The sequence below is a fragment of the Talpa occidentalis genome, unplaced genomic scaffold (genome assembly GCF_014898055.3).
Source record: "Talpa occidentalis isolate TD23 unplaced genomic scaffold, MPIMG_talOcc4v2.1 talOcc4.8, whole genome shotgun sequence".
NCBI classification, from domain to species: Eukaryota; Metazoa; Chordata; class Mammalia; order Eulipotyphla; family Talpidae; genus Talpa; species Talpa occidentalis.
This window is the reverse complement of record NW_023605194.1, coordinates 117,901,676-117,929,591: the sequence shown is the minus strand read 5'-3', so window position 1 is coordinate 117,929,591 and position 27,916 is coordinate 117,901,676. Positions and strand designations below refer to the sequence as shown.

The 27,916-nt window shown below is 54.9% G+C and overlaps 1 long non-coding RNA gene across 1 annotated transcript; it reads left to right on the top strand.

Annotated features, from left to right (window-relative positions):
• Positions 1-52: 52 nt before the first annotated feature.
• Positions 53-27,367, top strand: LOC129144957 (uncharacterized). The gene is made up of 3 exons (XR_008549824.1): positions 53-205; positions 21,493-21,696; positions 27,143-27,367. It is a non-coding gene; the product is annotated as an uncharacterized LOC129144957 (long non-coding RNA).
• The last annotated feature ends 549 nt before the right edge of the window (positions 27,368-27,916 follow it).

Sequence of the window (27,916 nt, the reverse complement as noted above, 5' to 3'; positions counted from 1 at the left end):
ACAGGATGGGATTTCTCCCGGCAGGTGCGGTCACAGCCTTCCTGCCCCACGGCGCCCGCAGCCCTTGCCCCTCCACGCAGAGTGGGGTGGCTGGCGCCCAGCAGAGCGGCCCTGGAGGCGCCCAGCAGAGCGGTCCTGGAGGCCGTCGCAGAGCATGTCCCAGCCCCGCTGAGGCTGAGTGGGGGCCGGCTGAGACACCGCGCAGGTGAGTGATGGGGCCTGCCTCCCTTGCTGTCGCCACACTGACTGGGAAGCTGGGGGGCCGGTGTGTGAGGCGCTGAGCTGCGGTGGATGCGGGTGGGCAGAGCGGTGGCGGGCAGAGGGCGGCGGCTCCTCGTCTAAACCAGGACAGGAACTGACCCTGCTTGTGCCGGACACCGGGGAGCAGCATCCTGTCCCTGTGAATGATGGATGCTGGGTGTGGGGGGTTTCAGTCCCAAACAGGTTAACCTCAAGGCCTTGAGACATAATTTTAGTTGTACGCTCTGAGTCTACCACGTGCCCTCCAGATTTCCACGCGTCATTGTTTGAAAGATGCTGCGGTTAAGTCTCGATGTTTGGAGAGGGCGATGGCGCGGGAAGTGACCGTGAAGGAGACTTTTTGCGGGTTGTTCCAATGTGGTCCCCTATCTTGTCTTCGGTCTTAAGTGACTTCGCTGTGAAAGGCGCCTCTTCCCCTCCCCCACCCCCACCCCGCCCGGCCTGCGGTGCTGCCTCTGTGCTGTCCAGCCCAGAAATATCTCCTTCTGTCTTGGCGGACAGCGCCGTCCAGGCTTTGGACTTCTTGCATCATTTTGATTGCGGTTATAGCACTGCGTGTCATGTAGGGGCAGGTTCACCCCTGCTGATGTGTGTGACCCCACCACCTGCCACCAGGCACCCACAGGCCCCCCTCTCAGGACTTAGGGCCTCCTTCCTTTGCTCCCCAGCCCCCGCTACCCTAAAAGCAGCTGCCCGAGCTGTCATGGGGGGAGTGTCACTCCAGGCCGGCGGGCTGCGGTCCCTGCAGAGTACCTACAAAGAACCCACCAGAAAATGGGCGCAGAGCTGAACCAGCACTTCCCCAGGATGCACGATGCCGACAGTGCCTGGGGATGCTCGCATGCCATCCACCAGGCAGCACAGGACAGTGCGTGGGGTGCTTGGATGCCGGTCACTGGGCAGCACTGCTGCCTGGTAGAAGGGGCATCGGGGCGTCGGTCCTGGGGAAGCTCTGGCTGGAAGCCGCTTCTGTATGTGGCTGAGGCTCACCCTGAGCACCGGCGCGTCATTCTGAGCTCTGCGGCCGGAGGAATAAGCCGGGTATCCCTTCTCATCCGGACACGCGTGGTCAAGATCTAGTCAAGGGGCTGCATCTCACGGCAGGGCCGGCTAGTCCATTGGCACCTCAGGTCAGGCAGGGGACAGGGGCACTGCGGGGGGGGAGGTGCGTGGAGAGCGTCCGTTCTGCGTTCTGGGTCTGGGGGGTCACGAGAGGAGACGGCAGCCAGAGACAGTGGTGGTGAGGGGAGGCTGGGGGACAGGCACAGGCCGGCCTGGGAGAGCTCTGGCCTGTGGAGCGAGAATGGAAGGAGCAAGGGCAGCTCTTGAGTTCCCGGCTTTTGAGTGCTCTGCATTCCGAGGCGCCGGCGCGGCCAGCAGCCTGCTTTCACTAACGCGGCCTTCATGGCTTTGTGCCTGTCCCAGGGACGACCGTCTGTTAACTGACGACGGACGGTCTTCTAAAGTAAGACCGGAGGGGCTGAGACAGAATTTTCCAGAGGAGACGGTGAGCCCCACCGCCGGGGGGGGGCGTCCCTCAGCTCTCTGTGGGCTGGGTGGGCGCCCCGAGCCCTCCGGGGCCTCGCCTGGCCGGGACGGGAGGGAATGCCAGTATCCCGTCGCAGGCCTCTGGAGACGGCGAAATGAGCCAGGGGCGCCCGGCGCTCCGCTAGTGTCTCACGCCCGGCGCGGCGCTGGCTGCTGCTGAGGACGTGTGTCCGCCAGAGCGAAGCTCCCTCATCCCGCTTGTGCGCCTCGAGTGACGCGATGGAAACGTGGCTTACAAAAGACTTTCAAGAAGCAGCTGCCAAACGCAAACATCATGGGGGTGCGGAGAGCTCCTGAGGGCCAAGTGTGAGATTTGTGAATTTGAAGTAAGATTATTAAGGGAGATGTGACATGTTTATTATATTTTAAGGTCTCCGAGGGAAGGTGTTTGAAATGGGGGAAAATACAGCTTAAAAAATGAGGATTTCTGCAGCGGGAAGGAGGCCTGGGTGACGGGAGGGGCAGTGGGAGGGCGCTTGGCCAGAGACGCCCGTGTCGTCGCCGTGCTGGGGAGAAGGTGGGCTGGGGCGCCCCCGGGACGCGCCGCGTGCAGAGGGAGGCCTGCCTGAGTCTCCCTTCACGCCTGACACCCCCGCGCGGGTGAGACGTTTTGAAGACGAGGCAGGAGATCACAGGGCAGCGAGACGCAGATGCTCCCTGCTTCCTGCCGGAAAGCCTCTCCGAAGCGTGCTCTGCCCCTTTCCCTATTTGCGTTCTGCCCGGGACGCTCTTTGCTGGCCGCTCCCTTTTCTTGCACGTTGCTCTGCTCTGCTCCGGGGCGCTGCGAGCCCCCGCCCGCCCAGCGTGCCCCGGCAGCAGCGCCCCGGCCCCGCGTCTGTGCAAGCGGCTCTGGGGCTCCGTCATCTGGGCCGTTCCCGCCCCCAGCACACGGGGCGCCCCAGCCCCACACGCCCCCCTCCTTCTGGGCACAGCCATTCTGCTGTCAGGCACTGAGGGCTGGCTTGATTTTGTTTTCTGGTTGCCGGCCTGCCCACTTATGCGCCAAGTTTTTGCTTTGTGGTGAAAGCAAAGTGAGAATTTAGTTGTTTTGTGCAGCGGTCCAGTACTGAAAATCTACTAATTGCCGATCTGTTATCTCTTAATAATGAAACTCTATTAATCTACACTCGTGGTTTTGATACAATTTTCGATGTGGATGATGTTCTGTGAGGGGCTGATAGCTACTTAAACTCGAGCACATTCCAAACTTCACATTTTTGCTCCACCCCACACCTTATATCTCCGTGGTCTCGTCAGGGTCTTGATTTTCGGCGTGTCCTGTAGCCTAATTCTTTCAGCTCTTGTTTCGTTTGATCCTTTTGTCTTTACTCTTTGTGCTTCCTTTATATAGATCCGCTATGTTTACTGTGTGTTTACTTTTTCCAGGGAGACTTTTTCTTGTGCGTTATAACGTTCTTTTCAGTACAGGCCCTTGGTTGGAATTCTTTTCCTTTCAGCGCTTTCCGCACATCATCTGCTCTCCTCCGGCCTCTGGGGTTCCCGCTGAGAAGCCTGCTCCCCGCCTGTGGTTCTCCCTGGTGTGTGACGCTTGTTTTTCTCTTTGTGCTCGAGTTCTCTTTCCCTTGGCTGTTTAAACTGGACCGTGTCTCGTGCGGCCCTCTCCGGGCTCCTCTCCCTGGGCCTCCCTGGGCCTCCTGTCCCTGGACGGCTGCTTCCCTCCGGAATGAGGAATTTTTTGGTCATTATTTCCTTGAACAACTTTTCTGACCCTTTCTCCAGATATGTCTGCTCTTTATTTTTGCTGGTGGTCTCTTGGCTTTGTGCCCTCCACTGTGGCTGTCTGATCCTCTCCCCTGCCTCAGCCCCGTTGTGTTCACATTGCTGTGGCCTCTCTACCTGCAGGCCTCAGTTCCTCCCAGAGCTTCAGTCTTGCTGTCCAGCTAAGTCCCCAGGATCTCTGCACCCGCTGTCCTACCAGCGAGTGGGACTTTTCTTTGTGACATTAACTCACCATGCCCTAGGTTCTGGCTCAGTGGCTCCATTATTTTCTAAGTCAGGCAGATGAGACGCCGTCGCTCTCACTCCTCATGTCCCATCAGCTACACTGGCTTGTAACGTTGCCGTCTTGCTTCGAAACAGCGTGAACTGCCCCTCGATGGAATTACTATATATTGAACTCAACTTAGCCAGTGGTGATTGGAAGGCCCTGGGCATTCCCTGCTGGTATCAGGTGAGAGAATGAGGATTAGAAGAGAGGCGGGGGCCTCCCCGGTGGCGCAGCGGTTGAGCGCTGGGCTGCAAAGACCCCACATGGCGCACAGACCCCTCCTGCCGCCCGCTGCTCCCCTCAGCAGTGTGCTTCGGTCCTTCTGCCTGCTCTGCTCCCCGCTCTGGCTCTGGTGAATTCTCTCACCCTCCCGCGCTTCTGACTGTGCCCAGTGCTTGTATAAATAAATAAATAAATCTTAAAAAAAAAAATAGAAAGAGAGGCTGGTGCAGAGGAGGTGGAGAAAGGAAAGGGCCAGGGATCTAGGCCCTGGGCCCCCACGGAGTCTCCCACCCCGGGGCCACTGCAGCCTGGGCCACGTGCCAGAGCAGTCCTCTCTGCTGGCTTGGGGTTCTGTGGGCTGCAGTGTCCGCAGACTCTTGGAGTCTCCTGACGGAGGCCGGTGCTCTTTAGCTGGGGCTGGGCCAGCAGAACAACATCTAGTTAAAAACTGCAGAAATGATTTCTATGATTTGCTTTCCCTGCTATAACATATTTGAAAAATGTGATAGAAAGAAGCGATTGGAGAGGAAACTGGGCCTTGTGAGGGCCCAGAACTCTGAGTGGTGAAGGGTGTTTCTCATCTCCTGGAGTCATACTGGGGGCTGCGTTTTGTCAGCTGCTTTCCTAAACCCGGCTTCTGGCTTACAAGGTCAAGTTCTGGTCTTTTTTTTTTTTGTGTTAAACCCCCTCCCTCCTGCAGTGGGCTGAGAACAGCATAGTAGGGCCATTTATGCAGCGTCTTTTTTTTTTTTTTTTTAAGTAAATAAAGCAAATAGATTTTTGCATCTTGCCTCACTGACAAGTTTGCAAATTGCCAATCTTTGCTCTTTTCTCTCCCTCCCAATTTTTCATGGTGGTAATTAAGGACTGTAAATTTCACTTTATCATTTGTGTTAAGAATAGTCGCATAAATCATAGTAATAGCACCGTTTATTTCAGTAATGCCAGCCTGCCTGCAAATCACTTGTAAATTGGTTCCATGGATGTACCTCTATCAAATTAATCAAAAACCCACCTGCATACATTCCCTGAGCCTATTTCAAAGGCTTCGTAGCAGTGGGAAGAAAGACCAGAGCTGACCTTTCCGCCTTTGTTTACTTGTTCCCTCGGAACGGCTGCTGCCTGTGCTTCCATTTGGAATCCTGATGAACGTCTAAGTGAGCATTTTGCTTTTTATTTTTTAAACACAAGTTGCGATTTGTGCCCCAAATAATACGCCTGCCAGATGGTCCATACACAGCAATAATAATGTGTGATTGGACATAAAATTATATACCATTTAAGAATTTGTGCAAAGTAATGCTTTTGTGCTAAAAAAAGGTTTTTCAAGTGAGAGGAATAGATTTTAATATTTTGAAATTAGGCAGCAGTCACTTATGTTTGCGCCCTTGGGCAGGAAAAGTGAAGTTCGTGTGCCCTTCTGGCCACGGCGGCGGGATAGAGCCTTCGTGGCGTCTCCCAAGGGACCCCAGACCTGCAGACTTCACCTGCAGTTACCCCTCCTGTGCAGCTCCCACCCTGCCTTCCTCTTAGTGGATAATGCTGGGGGGAGATAACAGGTTGTTTACTTCAACTTGACACTTGGGATTGCAAAACGAGGCAAAATCAAGTTCTCAGACTCCCAGAATAGGCATCATAATGACTATGCTATAATTTTGTATTTTTGTGTATACGCTTCTCCTGTTTCTGTTTCTGGCATATAAACTTGCTTTTGAGAAGTCGTTTCTGCAGGTGGCTTCTGTGTTTTGGGGGGTTTCATTCTCTGTAGCGTCTTCGAGCTCAGCTCAGGAGATGGACACCAGGGCAGGCTCCACTTTTACAAGCAGCCTACTTGCGCACGACGTGGTGACGGAGCCGACACCAGCTTTCCTTTGCGCCCTGAGTATGCACACCCGGTTTTAGTCTCCGTGTCTCTTCGCTCTGGTCTCTTTAATAGCCCACACCGACGGCTTCACACTTGGGCAGTCGGAACAGCCTTCAGCAAGCACATTCTTTCTTCTCTCTCGCCTTCTCCCCTGAGGAACTTGCAAGTAACTGGCAATGACTTACTTTGAAGAACTTCTTTTATGAGAACTAGAGCAACAGATTGCTTTCATTCTCTCTGCTCTCTGAAGAAATTAGCTTATTTTATTTCTATGTAGTCTGAGCAGAGGGTCCAGAGTGAGTACGAAACCTTTTGAAACACTATTGAATAACGGTTTCAGTCACTACTTTATAATTTCGTCCTGAGTGTAGATGCAGAAATTCTCATTGAGAAAAACGTGACGGAAAGCAATGGATTGAATGCCAGGATATTATGTAGTGTTTTCAAGGAGTGACAATGCTGATTATGGTGGATTGATTATTATTATTATTATTTTAAAGATTTATTTATTTTTATACAAGAATTGGGGTACAGGCCAGAGATGCAGGGGGTGAAAGGACCCGCCAGAGACAGAGTGGGGAACAGAACAGGCAGATGGACAGAAGTACACCGCTGAGGGGAGCAGCGGGCAAGACAGGAGAGGTCTGTCCTGCCATGTGGGTTTCTCCCTGGCCGGCCGGGAATCGAGCTCGTGCTGCAGTGGGCTGCGGATTTCTTCACAGGTTGCGTCTTAACCCCTGCGCCACCAGGGAGGCCCCAGGATTGATTATTATTTACAGACAAAGAAATATTGGTGAATGTATGTCAATGTACAAATAGATATATTTATAAATATATGTGAAAAGTATGTTTTCAATGCCTAGTGTTACAATAATCCATTTTACTCTATTAAAGTAAGAGAGGATAAATTGAATTTAGTGCAGCCCTGGCGAGTTTTATTAACGTATTTGGTTTAGCCTATTCTTGACATTGCAAAATATCTCAGTGTAACTTCTTCAACAAAGACAAAAGCGGTAAAATTAAGTATTGAAAGTCATTACATTTCACTTAACAATAAACCTGTGATCAACTGATAATCAAGCTCTCAAAGGTGGTGGAATGAACGTTCTCTCTTTCTACTCCTTTCACCTCTGTTCTTGTGTGAAATGAATCATTTCCAGACTGTCAACAAGCATGAGAAATTTCTAGCCAAAGACCTTTCTTTCTCAGAGGCCTTGAAAAGGGGCTTAGAGTGAAAAGTGCCGTAACCACGACGGTGAGTGCATCCTGCCAGGAATAAATCCAAGCTGCAGAGCCTGGCAGTGAAGGATGCAGAGCGGAATCCAAGTAACTAAACCTCAAGTAAAGGATTATCCTTGTGGTGAGGAACCTATTCCAGCAAGAAGCCGATCGCGGCCTCTGCATACAGAAGACCTGTAGCTTCCTGGCTGCGGCAGCTGCAGCTGAGCCGTGACCCACCTGGAAGGTATTTCATAAATACCTTTGCATGAAAATGACACCCAAGGGTGAGTGCTTGGCTCCTGGCTGTCTCTTCCCTCTTGAAATGGGTCACATGGCCCTCGCCGGGATCATCTGGGAACTCTTGTTTTGGAGGGAGGTCAGGCAGGTGGCCCCGGCTGGCCAGGAGCAGGGGGTATACCCACCCATGCTGGGGATGGCGTCTGATGTGCTCTGCAGACATTCCGGATGGTGGGCAATGGACAGCGTGCAGTTCGCAGCCAAGCTCTGGAGCATCTGGCACATCCTCCCGGCTCCCTCCTCTCCACAAGAGCAGGCTGTGGGGACATACTCACAGGCCCCAGGGCTGAGTTTATGGGCCTCTGACTTGCCACTGTCCCATGGATCAGCTGGCAGCAGCCCCGTGGAGGGGTTTTGAGGTAACCGGTGCTGCCTGGGACGTGCTGGAAGGTGGGGCGTGTGGTTTGGCTCTCAGGTGCCGCTCTCCAGGTGGGTAATTTTTAGATGGATTGTCGGCACTTCTGGCTGACTTTAGCTGATACTCAGTTCTTCACTCAGGCCTGCTGGGAGCAGGGGAGGAGGTGTGCAGGGGACGACCGGGTGCAAAAAGGAATCCAATATTCTCCATTTGGAAATTGGACAGTTTCCAAAACGGCCCCCTTTCATGCCCAACTCCCGCCAGAGCTAACATTAACGAGCATCAAGGAGACGAACAGGTAAAAAAAGAAATTGGTCATCAGCAGAAGATTTAGAATACAATACTTGCTGACGAACGAGTGGGTAAGACAGCATAAGACGTGCTTTATATTTTGTGAATATTTGATAGTTGCTCATTTTGGATAGTACACCTATCTTGGGGGAAGATACTGTGAGCGTTCATTATTATGTTACATCCCCTAAAATTTAAAAATCATAGGTACTTATGAAATGATAAGTTTGTAGCACAATGCATTGTACGTCCAGGGGGTCTGAGTTGTTTATGGATGGAGCCCGTGTGAGTGATTTTCAGCGTGTTTATTTAAACTACTTTGTGTATTTGTACCTGAACAACTTGTCACTGGATCAGCTCGCGCCACCCTGCAGAGGACTCTACACAGCAGCCCGCCCCGCCCTGCCCCAGGCCCAGGAGGCCCAGCCCCCCCATCCCCCGCCAAGGCCGGACTGGAACGGGCATGTTCTCACGTCCCGACTGGAGTCTGGCGTCAGGTGCTTCGCTGACCCGGTCTCTCCGGCCCGCGGCCCTGCTTCGGCGAAGGTGTCTGTGGGGCCGCGTGCCGCCGCTGCTGTGACCCGGCGTTTGGGAACTTTAAATGAAAGAGCGTGTGAAGTTTTCTTTGCTGAGTGTTATTAACCAAGGGCCTCTGCGTTAATTTGGCAGCCAGGTCTGCTCTCGCAGCCTGAGCCGTGCTGTCAGGGAGCCTAATTACATGCTAAGTGGGATGCAGATGAGTCGTGACACCGCGTCCTTCCACGGGGGCGCGGCCCGCGCAGCCTGGACCTCATTACTGGACCTCATTGCATTTTTTTCACCATAGCTAAATGCAAGTCGAGCTTTAACTTTTAATAGCCTCTTTCTTTCTTAATATTTAAGATGACAACTGTTCCCATTATTAAATGCTAATGGAACGAGCTCCGGACCAGGAGCGTATCAAGGCGGGAAGCGTCCTGTCTCGTGTCTGCTCGCCAGCACGTCTGTAGGGCCGGGTTATTCTTAAGGTGATTTTATATGAATAACTTTAGCAGTTAGAGCCATCGGTGACTTGAGACGGGAAAATGAACAGGCTTTAGGTCAGAGCCCAGTGAGGGAGGGGGTGGGGAGAGGGCGCGAGGGACCGTGGGCGCGGCACTGGGGGCCGTGGTGGGCGGTGATCTGAGCGTGGGACCCCGAATGCCCATCGGTCCATCTCGAGGTGCCTCTCAAAGAGCATGAACTTGGGACATCATCTGCTCCGCGGAGTTGAGTGGACGCTGCTGACGACAGCTAGGACAGGAGCCGTTCCCGTGTCTGCGGAGAGAGGCCCGGGCTGAGAAGATGTGGCCTGTCTGCACCGTGGACGCTCCCAGCCGTGGGGGAAGATGTTGCTGTTTACGCGAAATGGAAGTCAGTGGAAGGAATTACGTGTAGGAGGCAAGTCAGATGGCAGGGGCCACGTGGACCTTTCCATGGCAGATGATGGGCTCAGCGGAGCAGAGTGCTGCTGCAGCCGCGTGGACCCTAAAAAGGTGAGGCTTCTGAGGCTAAGGAGCAGGGGGAGGAAGGGGCCAAGCTAAAGGCTGGTGCTGGGGAAAACAGAAAAAGAAAAACAAAACAACAGAAGTAAAATCAGAATCTAAGGAATTTTTTCAAGATTTTAGTAGATTTTTCTGAACAGCAGTTGGGTGTGAAAATGCACGTGTGTAAGTGTCCACACCAAGTGTCCATTGGCCGTGGCCACGGTGAGCGATGGGACTGTCCGGTGAGGTGTTGGGGCGGCACACGAAATCCAGCTGATCCCCGCCGAGGGGTTGTTAGTGGGCCTACACTTGGAAGGGAGGCCCCTCAGACGGTTTCTGTCCTCTGAGGTGCCCATCGGGGGGTTTCAGGCGCTGGGAGTCAGGAACGGCAGAAGTAAAGGTTGTTGTTCTGGCACCATCCAGCCCCATGCGAGGCAGGTCCAAGCGTCCTGGACCCGCGGCCCAGCGGCCACCTTGGGCGGACCCCACACGGCTCATCAGGCCCTGCTTCCACTGCGGCACCGCACGAGGGTGTTTTTGTTGATCAAATGCGCTGGAGAAGGTTGTCAATGAACAGATGCTGAGACCCCGGGGAGGATGGCCGAGGGCAGACCTGGGGTCCGTTAATGAGGAGACCGCTCCGGCGGCCGGCGGTGGCCAGCCTGCCTGCGGCCTGCAGCCGGGTCGTGGGGTTTGGCCGCGCCGACCCCTCCGTGCTGCTTCCTTTCAAGTCACAAGCCCGTCTCTCCCTGCAGTGAGCAGCTCGTGGTATTTATTAAAAATAGGCTTTGATCTGAAACTGGGACAGAGGTGGAAAGGTGAAATATATGCTCCAGTTGCAAAATTATAGCGTGAGGTAAAATGCTGTAATGTTCCGAGCTGCCTCCCGAGGCGGCCGGCCCGGCCGTAGTTCATTAACTGATGCTTTTGTTTGAAGGAAGCATCGTTTGGAAGTGGCCACCGTTCGCCAGTCTAAGCTCCTCCTCGGCCGGCACGCATGCCTGCTCCGTGTGAAACAGGGCATCTGCTCCTGCCCGAGGGGCCGGGGGTCCGTGAGACCCGCCCCTCACCTGCTGCTCGGCCTCCGTCCGTCCTTCCTGCCTGCTGTGCAGTGGTGACCCGGAGCCCAGAGCCTTTCTCATTTCTGACTCGGGCAGCCCAGACAGCAGAGGGCAGGGGCGGTGCGGGGCGGGCGGGTCTCGCCTCCTGCCGCGGTCCCCCCTGCCCCCCAGCCTCTGGGCATCCAGCAGCGCAGGGCAGGCGCCTCCAGGCTTGCTCCTCCAAGGCTGCCCTGCCCGGAGCCCGCGGTAGCCTGGGGGGCTGCGTTCCTGGCCCTGCCGGGGGCTGCCTCGCTGCCCACTCGGGCGCGTGTGCCTGGCCATAAGGGATGGAAAGTCTCACGAGGTTGCTGAGGTTAGTGGCGGAGACAGAAGCATCTCGGAGGCCCCTGGGCTAAGCCTCACCTTTGCGGAAAGCCAGAGGACTCCGACCGCGCAGCTGGGCAAGCAGAACTCTCCCCCTTCAGGGCTCAGGGTTTCAGTATCGACATCCCTGTCTTCATGGAAAGTGACCGTTTGGAGTGGCAAAGGAGCTCTGCTTCTCTGGAAACGCAGCAGGTGTGGACGCCCCCCCCGGCTTGCCGTGGTGGGTGTGATGTGAGGAGACAGAGAGAGGCTCCTGCTTTCTGAGCTGCCACCAAAACTGAGACCCTGATGGCGCCATAAGCCGGGGCGGGCCGTGGAGAGCAGCGGAGTGGAGCAAGCAGGGTGGTCGGCCCTTCCCCGCAGGTGGCGCTCGGCTGAGGCTGAGGGGAGCAGCAGCTGGGCTGGGAGTGCAGCGTCCCGGGTCCGGACAGTCAGCGCGTGAGCGAAGGTTCAGAGGCAGAGAAATGTCCCCGTGGCGTGGCTGCGCCCTCCATGGTGCCTAGGGGATGGCGTGCGAGCGCGGCGCAGCTGGGCACCCGCTTGACGCTGTGCGGGTCACAAAGACACAAGTTACTGCGGGAAAATCAAGGGAACGTAACACGAGACGCGTCCTAAACACTCAAGCACACGCGTGCATGACAGGGCTGGTAACGGGCCTGCAGGCAACGGAACCCTTCATCTTTGGCCGCGGAAGGACGGGCCGCGAACACAGCTGAGACATTAATGTAAGGGTTTCTCACGGAATCATATGTGACAGATTTGGGTTTATTTTAGTAATCCCAAAATGACTCCTCCAGTATGGAATTGAGTGTTCGGCTTAATGCCCAATACTGACTTCCAGCGAAACCACACGCAGTCTTCGTTTTCTGATGATGGGGGGTTCAACAGTTATCAAAAAGCCTTCATTTTTCAAAAATCTGGAAATAACTAGGTAAAACATAGCCACACTCTTCAGTGCTCACAAGAGAATTTAGAAAACCTCGAGGGAGAAAGCAAAGAGGAAGCAGAACCCCTGAGCCAGGCTGGCGTGGACGCTCCCCTCCCAGCCGGCCGCCCCGCCACTTGCACCACGACTTGGAATTTAATGATGGCGGGGACAGAAACTTGGCTGTGCGTCCATCCGTGAGTCAGGGAGCTGAAATGAAATATAAAATGAATAAAAACTACCAATAAATAATGTGCACTGTGGCAAGGTCGAGGGTGACCTGGCGCAGCACCTGTACCCACCCCCGCCGCAGCAGACGCCCCCACACCCAGAGCTCGGGTTTCCGCGCCGGAGGCTCAGGCGTGGGGAAGCTGCGGACATGCAAGGCCAGTGTTCTGTGTCGCAGCGCTGGCCTGGGGCTCCCCGGCTGAGGCCTGGCAGTCAGGCTGCGCGGAGTTGAGGGCCCCGGCTATGTGTCGGTCCCTCCACTTCTCGGTGGGGAGCAGAGAGGTAGGTCGGCTCGAGGCTTTGTGTCGTCCACGGTTGCTCCACAGAGACAAAGATCGGCTCGCAGATTATAGTGTGAACACAAGTCAGTCCCACATGGAGCAAAGTCCCAGCCACGAAATGTGAAACTAAACAACTAAACAGACTCCTTTTCAAAAAAGATACAAACAGTGTTCTCTGGACTTCATGTTTTGGATAGACTTGTTGAACAAGATCCAGAAAATATAAAAAAGATGGGCTAATTAAAATAAAACCGCCTGTGTATAGGACGCTGGGAACACTTTGGGTGGAATAAATGAGCTCGACCCCCTGGGTGAGCAGTTGCAGACACGCAGTGAGCGTGAAGTCTCGTGACCCTCAGCTCAGTCACCCCAGCCCTGCATTAACACCTGGGGGCACTTCTTGCTCTGCGCGGGGGACACAGAGTGTTCCTGGAAACGTTCCAAAAGTCAGAAATAAATGTCTATCCACAGGGGACAAATAAGTACATTTTGTCCTATCGATTCACTAGAACAATTAAAATTACTAAGTTGCAGTCAAATTAGCAATTAAATGATCTCAAAAATGTGTATGTAAGTAGAGTGTGCTGTGATCTATAAAGAACAGAACTATGCAAGTCGTGTTTATACAGAGTTTACACAGTAAAATTAAAAAAACGTGCTTAGAAATGATAAACACCAAATTTAAGAGAAAGACTTTTTTGAGGGTGGAAGAAAGATGATGGAATTTTTTCTTAAGTGGGATAGATATTTATTTTATCTGTGTTTGTTAATATGGCTTAAACATTTCACAATATTAAATAAAAAACTTAATGGTAGCTTCTTCATTAATATCAAATAAAAAAACTATCACGTGATTGCACACAACAGCTTCCCCCATATCCTTTGTAACCAAAAACCTTTGTTAATGAAAAGATCGATGTTAAAAATACACAGATATAAATTATAAAAATGGACATAGAAAAAAATCCTGAGATATTATAAACAGATGAGATTGTTGATTCATACCTCCTGTTGATTTTGATATTTTGAATAGAAAAATAAACATTTTTGGAGTTAGAAAGGATTTTTAGAGTTAATGCCTATTTTTTGTCAGATGATGAAGCTCCAAGTGCAGAGAGATGAAGCAGTTCACGCCAGCCGCTCGGTGACATAGTGTCCAGGTCTCTCGTTCCCTAAGGAAGGTTGAGACCCCAGTGCTTCAGGCCTCCCTCCTGCTGATGACTCGTTTTAAAATAAAAAACAACCTGAAGCTGTGCCAATGGTTTCCTTTCAATATTCAATCCTCCCTTAATTTTCGCCCTCCTTTCACGCATACACGGCCCCAAGTTTCATTAAGTGAGAGGATTCCAGAGGGCGATCGATAATCCCTTGCGCGGGTGGCGTCGTTGGTCTTTCAGAACTTTTAATTTCTTCCATCTACGGGGCGCAGATAACAATGGCTCATTAACCATGAAATCTGGGCAATTTGTCAAAAGGCTATCAGGGTGCCAGCCCGATCTGACTCAGCACCCACCAGTGCCCCTAAACCGAAGGCACCCCCGCCCGCAGCGGCCTTGATTGTCTCGGCGCCCGCGAGGGCTCTGGGAGGAAAGGCTCTTAAATGCCTTCTTATTTGGGAGCCTCAGCAGAATCGCTCGTCTGGTGGTTCCTGATGGATGACCAGCCGGCCCACCTGCCTCCCGCCCCGGGGGAGAAACCTGCAGCAGAATTTCAGGCCTGGACCGTGGCCAGCGGTCTGCCATGTCTGCTGGGCGCACAGTGCCCCCCTGCCGTGTCGGGAGTCGCCTGCCCACAGCGGCTTCCCCAGGCTTCCCAGCGGGACATGATGGCGGGAACGGCCACCCCAGCTGCGGGCCACTGTCACAGGAGGCGCCTTAAATATCTGCTCGGAAGTCGCGGTTGTGGGCGCAGCAGGGCGTCCTGGGCGGCGCCCCAGCAGAGCCGGTCCGGGGGTGAGGATGTTGGTTTGTGAGCATCGGCTCGTGTGCTCACGGCCCTCCACGTGCGCTGAGATGAAAAATCAGTGCAATTGGAGGGAAGACAGCGGTTAAGACAGTTTGGAAGCAAAGGACGCGCCCAATAAATCACTTGTCCCCGAGGATAATGGAACACTGCATCTTCCCCCGCAGCCGGCCAGGCCCGCCCGCGGCTCCGCCGCAGCTCCTGCTCCGGGGCCACCTCTGTGGCGGTGGGAGCGCTGCTCTCTCCGGCGGGTGTGATTCCCGAAGACGCGCGGGGACTGCCGTCTGCTGTAATGAGTGATAGCGTCTCTGCGGGGTGTGCTGAGGGAGAGCAGTAACAGGGAGAGAGAAGCAAATTTCTCTTCCCCGCAAGCATGAAATGCTGACAGAATACTTCACAGATTATTTAAGGCATTTTGCATATAAAAACCAGAGTTTCCAAAGGGAGGATTGTCTTGCTCTGGGGTGATGGGGCTGGGAGGCTGGGCCGTGCTGGGAGCTCGGCCGGAAGAGCTGGAGCTCATCATTCCTCCAGACCAGGGGCCCGCCACCCGTCCCTGGGTCCGTCCTGCAGCCCGGAGCCCCCTTCAGCTCTCCTGCCTCGCTCCCGACCTCCTTTTGGAAAATGTGGGCGATTTCACGCAAGTAGGAATTGTACACGCGCATCATCCAGGAGCTGAATTGTGCTGCCGGGTTTACCAGAAGAACCTCAGGCCCCAGCTCTGTCCCCACCATCCTGCGCGAGGGGTGACATGGCCCCATCTGGGCCCCCTCTTGGCTGGAGGCTCCGTGACTCGTGGCTGTGGCTGCGACCGTGCTGCTCAGAGGGCCCAGCTGGTGGGTAGGTGCGCCCTGGCTTTCCTGTGGATTCGTCATTTTCTCAGATACAACAGTTTCTTTCATTCAGGTTTGTACCTTTCATCACCAGCCTCCAGCTCTGCTTCTGCCTTAGCCTCCTCTCTGGAGCTTCGGAGACACCACACGTGCCGTCAGGGTGCCCCTTTTGGAGTCATCCGGCCCGGAGTCTGTCCCGTCTGGGCTGTTTGCTTCCCTGGGGGTGCGGTCGGCGCTGGGGGTGCATCATCAGAGCTTGCCCAAGGGCCCGCATGCTGAGTGTTGGAGGGCGGCAGCGAGACTGAAGGTTAGGGTCGTTTGGGGGCAACCATCAGGGTGCAGGCCTGCCCCTTCCCCACCTGCGGTGCTGTCAGCACACCGGCTGCTGCCCTGCAGTGCCCCTGGCGCTGGGAATCTGGGCGATGGGAGAGCAGGTGCGCGGCCACGTCAGCTTGGGGAGCCTTGGAAAAGGACAAAATATCTCTGTAATAATTAGGAAAAATTGATGTGTTGATGTGGCGGTGTTTGGCGTTAAGGAAAATGTTAAAATCACTGTCACCATTTTTGCTTTATGTTTTAAAATGTGAGGACCAGGAGATTTAAAACTGTATCCATGGCTCAGCTTTTCCCTACTGCGCAGCGCCGCCCTCGCCGTCACTGGTCAGCGGTCAGACTCCTCCTCTCTGGGCTCGCCTGCGACTTTCCTCCCACCCCGCCGAGGTTTCCCCTTTAAAAGCTCTTCCTTCGGAGGAAGTCGTTATGAGCTGCGCCCTAACCGGGACGTTCTAAACCCCCAAAATCTAGTCTAGTCCTCCCCACATTACCATGTGATTATTTTTCAGATTTCTCTTCCCTCCACAAAGAGCCTGTTTTTCCCGTCATTCCCTCCTGGTGCTGAGCACCGCCGGCCACGCGCTGCAGGTGCTCAGACGTGTTTGTGAGAGGACAGGCCTGGGTTCTTTATCATCCGAAAGTGTGAGCGTGTGACGAGGGGTAACCAGGGACCTCAGAGTGCCAAGGGGCGCGTGCTCTGAAGGCGCCTTTGCTGTCCGTGCACAAAGCAGATTCCCAGTGAGAAGGATTTTTAGCAGATTTGTGGCGAGAGAGGAGAGGAGTCAGGGTCTCAAATAGCTGCACACGCTGCAAGTTACCGTGGACTCGAGGCAAGTGCCTGAGGTGGGGCCTCCAAGGCCCGAACACTCGCTGTGGGTCTTGGCGCTTTATGGCGGATTCCCAAGGAGGGAGCTAGGCGGCCCCCAGAGAGCAGGCACAGGAGAGAGAGCGTGCGGAACACACCAGCGTGCAGCGCGGGGCCTGGACAGAGCTGCGCTGCCTCTGCCAAGGGCCACAGCCCTCCCGCCCTGCGGGTCTCACCCGCGCAGCTTGTCCTTGTCTCTCCTCCAAGGGCCTCCTCCAGCGGGGAGAGGGGGAGGGAGGGGGGAGAGAGAGAATGGCTAAAAGGCAGTTTCGGGGATAAGCTAACTTGCATACAGCGGCTACCAGGAACAAATCCCCAACATCTGGAAACGGGCCAGCGCAGCAGGCCCGACTAGCATCCATCATACGGCGAGAAGGCAGGGTGGGAGGGAATAGTAATTTCATAGTAATGTTTCTCTAACTCAAAAGCCATTTTCCATTCAAACACACTTTTAGGTATCCACAATATTCATTTCCCGAAATTAACAAACTCTGTAATCCTTAAACTTTTTAATTTTCTCTGTTCTAGTTGATCACTTTTGTGGTCGTGATCCAGGGCAAACCCAAAGCAAACATTTCTCCCGAGCACATATCTGCAGGCGCACCCCGCTGGCGGCCGGGCCAGGTGGCCGGTGGGGGCCCGGCCCGGCTTTCCCAGGGGAGGTGCATAATCCCCTCCGCTCCTGGAAACCGCCCACTGCCCGCCATGGGCAGAGCCCAGATGCTGGTGCCTGCGGGATTATTTCTCCCTCCTGGATCCCAGCGGCGGCTTTTATACTAGAATAATGTGACTCGCCGTTCAGGCCTCCTGTTTTTGGTTTCATGCCCTGCAATGTTGCAGCTTGATTAATATTCAGAAAATCCTCAAGATTGAGGATTAGAAACAAAATCAGATGAAGAGCGATCCCTTTTCAAGGTGGGTGGTGAGGATAAGGCGAATGATGACTTTAGTCTGTGGGTAAGAAGAGAGCTCAGAGCGCAAATCCCCGTGAAATTCAAGGAAACAGCCCCGGAGCAAAGCCCCCAAAATCGGCACAGACCGAGGTCTCTGAGGGCCAGGTCAGAAACACAGACGGGAGCTTAAATGGGGCGGCAGGTGCTCAGACTTCGCGGAGAGGGTGGGGTTGGGGTGAAGAACAGGCTCACGAGCCGGTGTTGGAGGTAACCTGCCTGGGACTGGGCCGTCCCCACCTCGGGCAGAGCCCAGAGCCTCACGCGATGGTCTCCAGGGTATTCTGGAGGGTGCTGCTATTTTCTGGGTTTTTTTTTTTTTTTTTTACTTCTGGCATTTTTAAAAGTTCCCCTTTACGGTTTTGAATAAAAAGGACAAAATCCTTATCCAGCTGGACAGAACAAAGAGCTGCCTGGGAGGCTTTCCAGACCAGACGCACTCAAAGGTCAGCCCAGGACAGAGGCAGAGGCAGCCTGGCCAGCAGGGAGCCCCGGGAGGTAGCGCTGACCCAGGGGTTGTGCGGTCCCACTGAGGTCACAGGCATGGAGATGCAGCCGGGTCAGGGTCTGCTCGGGAGAGCGGAGGCCCCAGGCCCTGTCGCTTGACGCCTGGCCTGTATCTAGAAGCCACTGAGGCTCTATCAGGGTGACCCCCTCCTGCTCCCGTGCCCAGTGCCTCCCTTCATCCAGCCCTGCCTGCCTCGCTCCCCAGCGTCGGGCCCCGCGCCAGGGCAAGGGCTTGCTTCAACGGGCCGTTCCGCGCCGTCCACTGCACAAGGAGGACACGCGTGTGGAATAAGGATTCAGTCATGTCTGTCTTATGAGCTAGTGCATGTGACTCAGGAATCCTCTGCAAAATAAAGATGGCGGTTTTGTTCTCTAGAAAGCTGATGGTGAGTTCTGTCCAGTCTAATAAAACTGGTTCTTCTTGATCAGATCATTTTGAAATCTGGTTCAGAAGATGATTGTGTGATACAATTAAAATCGTCAATTAGGATGTCTGATAGCTTGAAAGCAGGGTGGGGTTCCATGGGGTGAAACATGGCTGTGGAACAGCGTCGGTGGAAGTCTCCGGGGCTGGCAGTGCTGGCCGGGCCCTGGCGGGTGGGTGAGGCGGGAGGTTCTCACCTGCAAGCGGTTCCTGGAGCCACATGCACAGGTCAACTGCTTGGACCTTTCTCCCAGCGTCATAAATCTTTCAGAAGGGAGGCCGTTTGTCTGCCACCCTCGGGCAGCTACCCCGGGGCACTTGAGACAGGCTGGTAAGCAGGAGGCTGGGCAGGACGACCACAGGGAAGTGTGTTCTGGAGGGGACTCCTGGAACAGGGGGTCCAGCTGGCAGGAGGGGACGTGAGGGCGCGGAGCAGCGCTGGGCCAGCATCAGACCCCCGGCGCGTGCAGAGGCAGTGCAGGTGAGGGGTGCGTGCGGCTGAGTCCCACAGCTTATTCCTCCTCTAGTCCTTCTTCCTCATTGTGTTGTGTTTCTGAGGGACCTTGGTCATTTTTCAAGGCAGCAAGAGACGTGCCGGCCACGAGCGAGACAGGACACATCAGTCTCTGTCTTCGGGGCTCGGACTGCAGTTGTGGGGGCCCAGGTTCCTCCTCAAGGAAGACTGAGCCTCCTGCCGAGGAAAAGCTGCGAGCCAGCCAAGCAGACACCGACTCCACCTGCCGGAGCCCAGTTTCCAGCCCAGAGAGGCCTCGGCCGGGGAGTGGAGTCAGCGCCATGGTTTTCTAAAGACTGTGGGATGACTTCGGTGCATTGTTCTCAACTAGAAAGATAAGCCCTTTGGAAGTTAAATAAACGGAGAATGTATTTCGTCTGCATTAAGTTTCTGAAGGTCCTTTGGGCTTTGTTGGCAGGGATGGCGCTGGCGCTTGGGGGGTGGTGCATGAGGTGTGTCCCCAAGTCGCATGGTCATGTAGATGTTTGACAAATTAAAAACATACCTGCTGAGATCTCTGGTGAACCCGGCTGTTCGCCTTTCAGACTTTAACCGGCTCACCTGGGGCCTGTGCTGTCCTGGCGGCTCACCCGGCCCCACCGGCTGCTTCCCACGCGTGCCTGTTCTTGGGCGGGGTCTGTGATGGCCTGACGTCCTCTCTGCCGCCCTTTTCTTATGATGGTTTATTTCTTAGCTGAGTTTTTAAAAGCCAGGTCTAGAAACAATGTTAGCGTGAAAGTGTGCACTCGCACACTTATTTTCACACTCACAGGGGGGTCTGCTTGTGAGCTCGTTCCCTTTCCTCCAAAGTGTGGCCGTTTCCTCTGAAGCGACGATTGTCCCCAGGATGACAAAATGTTGTCCTGGAAGAGCTGTGAGCCGTCGGCCGTGAGTCACCTTTTGAGACGTCTTTATTATATTCCGTCAGCTCAGCGCACATCTGAGGTTGGGTACCGTGCGTGCATCTTGCTAGGAACTACGGCTCTGGATAAATGAGACTGTGCCTGGTGGGGCGCTGCTGCAGTCCAGCGAGGGGGATGGTGGACGTTCTGAGGGGAGCACGAGGGCCTGCACTTGACGCGTCAGGAGTTCTTGGAAGCCGCGGGAAGCGTCTCCTGGCGGGCACCTGGGAGACACCACCCTTGCGCTGCGGCGTCTACGGGCCGGTGTGTGGTCTTGTGAAAAGCTGAAATGCTGGTCGCACACCCAGCGCTGTCTCAGGCGGGGCTCGCTGTCCGCGCATGGGTGTCGTCTGTGCCGTGACGCGCCGAGCGATGCGTGTGGGCTACGTCTTGCTCCTGCGGAGGCGCTCCAGGTCAGACGGGCGCGCTTTCTCCACGTCCTCAGCCCTGCTCAGTGTTCGCTGCTGGGCTCCGTGTTCGGAATCTCGTTCGCTGAAAAGCACCGAGTTTCTAGTCATTCAGTGGCGTCGGCGCAGACCAATTTGCCATGAAGTCTTGGCTGTCACGGCAATAGAGAGCGTCTCCACAAACTGCGTTTCTGTTATCTTTAACAGGGGGGAAATTAGGCGTGCTGGTTTAGTGGGATTTCTTCTAAATTTGGCATTTTGCTAACGAAGTGCTTTTTCAAAGTGTAATTTTTCAAATAAATATCCTATAGGTACTGTAGCAGCGATCTCATGATCCTTGATAGCTGCAAATATTTTGAATTTCCAAAGGTTTTTGTACTAAAGATGTTTCGAATACAGATGATCACGAGAGAATTCCGAGGCTTGTACGGCTGTGAGGACGCCTCACGTGGGCTGTTCCCGTCGTTGCGGGTTCCTGGAGATGGCAGCAGCGGGGCGCACGGAGCGGGAGCAGCGTGGGGCGCGACAGTGGCTCGTGAGGGCCCCGGGCAGGTGGGGGTGACAGACAGAGCCCTGCGGCCTCCCCTGCTCTCCACGGGCAGGGCAGGGAAACAGACGGCCGACGCCTGTTCCTGGGAGCTTGGCCTGCTTGGATTGCGTCCCCCAAATCCAGGGAAACGGCTGCTTTTACTGGCTCCTCCCCCACGGTCAAGTGCAAGTCTCTGGGCTCCTGTGTGTTTGGGGCGCTCCTCCCTTGTTGGGTAAACGTATTAAGAGGTGTCCAGGGCAAACATCTTTTGAAGCCTTTATTTCAGTCCCAATCTCACATTTGTTATCCTGACTTCATTTTCATGGAGCTAATTCTGATCTGGGGGCGGCTGCATTCCAATCCCTCTGTTGTCAGAGTCTCAGGATCTATAATGGGGTGATTAACCGGCAAGGCAGAGCGCAGGCCAACGACAGATTGCAGGGGGCATCGTCTTAGACACCGTAAAAGCCCCCTTTACTGCTAAGTACACATCCAGTGACGCGCTGGCAGGATGAGTAATGAGCACCGAACCCAGAGTAACAGGAACCCTGTCGTTTTGGAATTTGTGCAGAAACGTTATTAAAATGAAAAAGAGAGAACTTCTCTCTGCCGAATTGCAACTGTTGGCTTCAATGCCAACCTTGTTTGTCAACGTGCTGTGGCCTGCGTCAGCGAATGCTCGGGAAGACCGAGTATTTCACCAGCGGGTCTAGTGCTCTGGGGACTGTGCTTCGGAGGGAGCACAAGGATTTGTAAATTCAAGAGCCGGTGTTTTTCAGCTAAACTAAATAGCTCTCTTTTGAGAATGTATTTGAGGCAAATTTCACTTTCAGGATGAAAGAAAAAAAGAGCGACTTGGACGATGAGCAGAGATGTCCAGCATCAGATCTTGACCAGAAAGTTGGACAAGTGGGACCTTCCCTTCGCGGACAGTAGAGGAGCGAGTTGATTACATTGTTGCTTCTGGTCAGACCAAAGTACAGAACAGCTGCGAAGGAGAACTTGCTTTTTAACTGGAAGCGCACCGGGACTATCAGGTACAAATAATCTCCACTATCCTGTGGCGGCAGCTTGGAATAGGGCAGGGAACACTGAAGCAAAGGCGGGGTGGCTGCCTCGGATTTGGGGGTCCAGTCACGGCCTCTCACGACCTCCGTGGCCACAGCCCTTCCTGCCTTACTCCCCCTCGGGACACGGCACCGGCCATCTGTGTCCTTTGGGTTTGAGAAGCGCGGCAGACCGGCCGCCCCGCCAGCCAGCTTTTCTAGGACGCACAGCTCAGGCGCATAGCAGGGGGCCCCTGGGCCCCCACACGCTCGCCCCCTTGACCTTGGCCCATGGCTGTTTTGAGCCAAATTGCCGCGTGGCTGTCAGGCAGAGAGGAGGTGGGCGCCGTAGTGGAGCAGGAGGGGTCTGCTCCCGCTGCCCCGTCCTCCTCGTTAATCACGAATCAAAAGGCAGGGTCTCCTCTCTGCAAAGCTCCCCACTTCTTCTCACGCACCTGCAAATAAAACGGAAATGTGGTCGGGCCCCTGCTGCGGCGTGGCTGCTGGCCCTTCCGGGCTGATTTACGGGCTCCTGCGGGGTGATGGAGCACGGGTGCTAGGGCCGGGATTTATTAGGGGCCACGGCCCTGCAGACCTGGGGCTGCAGGCGCTAAATCAAGAGGCTGTGTCCTGAAATAACACGCTCCCGGTGCTGACCCTGCTCTCCGGCTGCGCACGCCCTTCCCCTGGCTGCCGGCTGTGCCGTTCGTTTCTCCTCATTATTTTCCTGCCCACGGGGCTCACTTCCCGTTTTAATTCCTCACCTGCCAGGCCAGCCTTGTGCTGTGCTATTGCTATAGATGTCCAGTTGACCCCCCACCAGGAGGACTACCAGCTAACGCGTGGGGAGAGGGCCCTGGGCCTCACGATGCTGGGATTCCTGTCCCGGCTCCCCCCGTGTGGCTGCCAGGCTGAGCAGCCCCCAGAGTCCTTCAGGAAACCTGCTCAGAGGGTGGCGTGTCTGCACGTTCACTGGGGTCATTCCGGCTGCTGCACGTTTCTTCTGGGAATGGGGGAGAGGCCCTGCCCCCGTTTGCGACACAGGCCGCCCACAGAGCTTCTTGGTGATGGTCGGAGCCCCAGCGAGACCAGAGATAGACGTGAGCTCGGGGAGGCGGGTCTGCGGCCCTCGTCCAGGGGAGCCTGGCCCGGCTGGCGCTGTTCTCGGTGAAGCCCCGTGACGAGCTGAGGTCAGGAGCGCTGACCAGCGCCGGAGCCCTCAGCCGGTCAGCAGCGGCTGCTTTAGGCAAGAGCTCCTTGCGGCTGTTCAGACCAGACCAGATTTCCACAGTTAATTTTACATTCTGACAATTACATAATTAATCCAGGAAATCCAGCAAAGCCAAACCGGATTTGTCAGGATTTATCTTGAACATGAAAATGTCATCGGCATACATGGTAATTGATGGCGCGGACGATTAGGGTAATCCGCCCCCCTCCTGGGGCGCCTCCAAGCCGGAGCCGCGCTGCAGCGCTTAGCTCACGGCAGTGGGGCCGAGCAACGGCTCTTCCTTGCAGCTCTGGGCCGTGGCTGGCCGGGGTTCCCGCGTGAATGTCCTTTTCTGGAGAATATCAGCTGCGTCTTCGGGTTCCAAATCCAAGTGTCATCATACAACACAGCGCGCTACGCCGTGATCCAGCACAGTCCCGCTCAGCGCCACACCCACAGCACGCGACGACACGGCGCCACTCGGCAGGCCGGGACAATGGCGTGTCCGTGAGGCGCGGGGGTGGCTGGCGTCCCGGCCGATGGCTTTTAGTTCCCGTGGTAAACGCAACCCACGGTGTTGATCTCGACATGTTTCCAGCTGCTGTTAGCAAAGCGGCTGGTTTTGTCACCATAACGTGGGCGCCAGTGACCGGTCACACCAGCTCCACAGCCCCGTGTGCCCTGGGACGGGACCTCGCAGGGGAGTGGAGCTTGTGTCGTGCAGCTTGGGTGGAGGACTTGCCCGCCCGGCCTGACGCACCCTTCAGCCTCGCACACCTGCGGCTGGGGTGGCCCTGTGTCCTGAGGGTCCATGCCGAGCCAGGCCCAGCTGCCCCGGGCTCCTCCGGCTTCCGAAGCTGGGCTGTGCGGGGCTAGCTGGACTCTTGGGTGTTCTGGGGTTTCAGTCTTTGCCTCTGGAGCCCACGTGCACGACGCTTCTCCCCGTCAGTGGAACCCCGGGCCCGCGCCTGGGCGGTAGGCTCTGAGGATTGACGCGATGTTCGGCACGTCAGCTCTGTGTGGACGCGGGCTTCTGCGGCTGAACGTCTTGGTGAGCCCCTGGGATCGCAGGACTCTGTCCACTGCTGACCGGAGTGGCGCCTCCGGGGCGCAGAGACCACCAGGTACGCCTGGTACTGCGGGGCGCCTGGCATCTACCAACATTTAGCTCTCTGGGCACCTCGCAGTCCTGGGATAAAGGCCGCGGTTCTGGTCGGTAGGTTTAGCAAGGGAAGCAAGGGGGCTGTGGCACCAGCCGGACCTTCTAGATGACTCGTCCTTCCCCGCCCCTCCCCCGCCCCTCCCCCCTTCTGCTGCCGGGCTGCACCCTCCACGCTGCTCCGTGCATTGTTGCTGCTGCGGTTCTCTGCTGCGCTTCATTTTCTGTCTCAAACGTGCCGTGCAGGACTGTGTTTCTTTAGACTTGGGAAATAGAGGTTTTTTTTATTTATGTCCAGCACAGCAATCTGTGCACACTCAGGGAGATTATTAGCATCTCACAGATTACAGGGAGACACAGTGGGCGCTGTGTGAGTCCTTAGCTGCTTGAAACGGAGAAGCAGCACTTCGTGTGAGTCAGACTTTATTTGCTCTTGAAGAGACAGACAGAAAAATGCTCTAGAACCACATTCGATGTGTTACTTTTAAAAAGTTTTTTTTATTTATGCATACAAGAGCTAGGGTACCGGCCAGAATTGTGGGGGTGAGAGGATCCCCCAGAGACAGAGTGGGGAGCAGAACAGGTGGATCCACTGAAATCCACTGCCTGAGGGGAGCAGCGGGGAGACAGGAGAGGTCTGCTGTGCCCTGTGGGTAGCTCCCTGGCCAGGGATCGAACTCACGCTGCAGAGGCTGCTAATAGCTTGACAGCGCTGTCTTTAACCCCTGTGCCACCAGGGAGGCCCCTCAGTGTGTTATTTTTTAAGGCAGAGTTGGAGATTCTTACCAAGTACCTTCAAAGGGTACTTGGTAAAAAAAAAACCGAGGGTCAGAGACTTCGGTTCTGTAAATTATATTTTAATGAATATGTTGGCCACTGAATAAAAAAAATATGTGAACAGGTATTTAAGAATGTAAACATAAACAAACAAGAAAATAAGCACTTAACGAAAAAGTCGTCAACTTTTGTGGAGACGAACAAAAAGAGAAATAAAATCTCATTTCGATTTTGAACAAAAAATAGGCTGTAGCTGATTTGTTTGAGATGTTGATTTAACAAGGTCTTCTTCGGTTAGCTTTTAATAAAGTTTTGTATTATACCTGTAAAGTAGTTTATCTCCGTGAGTATTTCCATACATATTAGTATTATCAAATATTTATTAAGTTTCTTGCAGAATACTTGGCACATAGTAAGCATTAACCAAATCCTTCTTGAATTCATTAAATCATATTGAATAAAATTAATTTTTAATGTAGAAAGATGGCGCTCAGGTGTGTGGGGAGCTAAAGGCAAACAAGACATTTGAAATTAAATCCGATAAGTCTGTTTCTAGCCCCTGTTCTACTGAGAACAGTTGTGTGCTGGACCCACATCTTACCCATTTTCCTCTTCCGTCACCTCAGGTCATTTCATGTGGCTGAGAATGAGCCCAGGAGGCCGGGCCGAGACCCCACTGGCCCGGGGGCAGCACCGCCCGGAGCGGGAGACCCCTCCGGACACAACCTTCTCCCCTTCGTGGGGCCCCAGGGGCTCTGCAGGAGGTGTGGGAGCGTCACCCCGCCCTCCAAGCAAGCAAGGGGCCTGTGAGCAGAGGGCCGTGCCGGGGGGTGCGGGGTGGGGAGTCTGTTTCCTGTCCTGCTGTGCCGGCCACCTCGGCCCTGTGTGGGCCAGGCCTGCAGCTCCATGTTCTGGGGGCACGGCGGCGGCCGCGGGCTTTGCACGGGTTCCTTCAGCCCGACGCGACCGCCAAGTTTAGAAGCTGATGTCAGACGCCCCTGTGGTCACTCTGTGAGGAGAACGAGGCAGTTTCCTCCTTCATAAAGGAGCACTCAAGAGTGAGACGGCCTCAGTGTTTGCAGCGTCAGCAGCCCGGAGCCCGGAGTGCTTCTCTTGTCCTGGCTCTCCTGGTGCCCTGAGCCAGAGGCTGCACTCGGGGGGCTTGTCCGGCATTTCCTCCTGGACAGTCGCATCCTTATTTATCGAGACGTCTGCATGCGCCCAGAGGTGTGAGTTTGGTTCTGCCGCACACCTGCTGACGTTCGTCGGCACCCGCTGCTGGGTGCTGAGCTCGTGGGCTAGTGACTCCGCAGGTCAAGGCCCTTTTTATCCTGCCCTGTTGTCTGATGAGCTGTGCTCACCGGCGTGTGCAGTTACCTTATCAGAGATTCCATTTCTTCGCCTGTTACTTAAATGTGGCTGCTGGGGCCTCCCTGGTGGCGCAAGGGGTTAAGATGCAACCTGTGAAGCTGTCCACAGCCTCTGCAGCACAAGTTTGATCCCCGGCCAGGGAGCTCCCCACAGGGCGCAGCAGACCTCCCCTGTCTCCCTTCTGCTCCCCTCAGCAGTGTATTTCAGTCAGTCTGCCTGTTCTGTTCCCCACTCTGTCTGTCTCTGCACCTGAATCTCCTCACTGCCCTGCACCTCTGGCCTGTACCCCAGCTCTTGGATGCATAAATAAATAAATCTTAAAAAAAAAAGTGGCAGCTGTAACTAATTTGATATCACCCCCCCTGCTGTGTTGTACACGTCTCTGTAAAACTTTATTCTACAATCTGGTGTCGATTTAAAAATATCCAGGAGTAAATATATCATCACTGACCTGTCAGACACAGTGACAGCCTCCTGGAGAGGAGAAAATGGAACAAACAGAACGGGCCGTGAGGTAGCAGCCCTGCTGAGCCCTCCTCGCCCACCTGTGCCAGGGGGACCCCTGCAGGCAAGGAGCGTCGGGGAACGGGGTGTGATTCCTCTCGTGTGTGTCCTGTGTGGTCACATGGAGTGTGGTGTTGTGGAGACGCCGTTTCCCATCGGGCCAGTGGCTTCCCCCAGGCAAAGGCTCGCCCCGGTTCTGCCCCTGCTTGGCGCAGGGTGTGGAGCAGCAGTGAGCCCAGGCCCCACGGGCGGGGAGATGCGCCTGCCCACCCTGGGCGTGAGGCCCAGCGCCATAGGGTCTCCCGAGCCACAGAGCGGCGTCCCGGTGCTGCCCCTGTTCCCCCCGCTGCCCCTGCTCTTCCCCCGTCTCATCTCTGTCTGGACAGTGACCCTGGGCCAATTCTGTCTATTTGTAGAACCAGGACAGTGGACGAAGCTGGACACAGGGTCTCTTGTCCACGCAGCCCAGGTCAGCAGGATGAAAGAGCCTGTCCTGGTTTCAGCTCGCAGGGACGGAGAAAGGCGTTTGCGGTTGCCTGGCCGGGGTGATGGCTGCTGTTTTCTGCCCGTGCCCTCCCCGGTTCTGTAGCCTCGTTCCACTTAACACGTCCATTGTCCCATTTGTTATTATCAACCAAAATAAATTAATTTACTGTTTGGTTTTAATGAAAGTGCTAGAAGTCGTGCCTCTGTTTTACAAATGGTCTTCTGATTGTTCAGTAGTCTCTGCTTTTCGAAAGTCTCTTCTTGTTTCTTTTCTGGCCACATTTAAAACTGCTCGCTGGCCATCTCGGCCTGAGGACGGCCTGGGCACCTTCAGCCCAAGGTGTGGGACGTGAACTTGTTGCCCTTGATGTTGCCATTTAACCAGCAGCTGCCTGATGCCAGTGACGGGGTGGGGATGTGGTCAGGACATCTGGGTACTGACCAGGCCTCCCACTCCGGACAGGGCTGCTGACCCAGGACCTTTGACATTGCTTTGACCTCTCCGGACCTGGCACACTTCCGGCATGGGTGCTGGCACCCCTTGTCCACTGTAGGGGGCCCGGGGTGTGTGTCTCCTCGCCCCCTAGGTGTACTGTTCTTCCCTATACATACATACACACCTCTGCCACAGTTCCATTTCATAGCAGGCACTGTAAGAGAGAAGCAACAATAGTAGAGTTATAGTTTTCATTGTACTTATATAT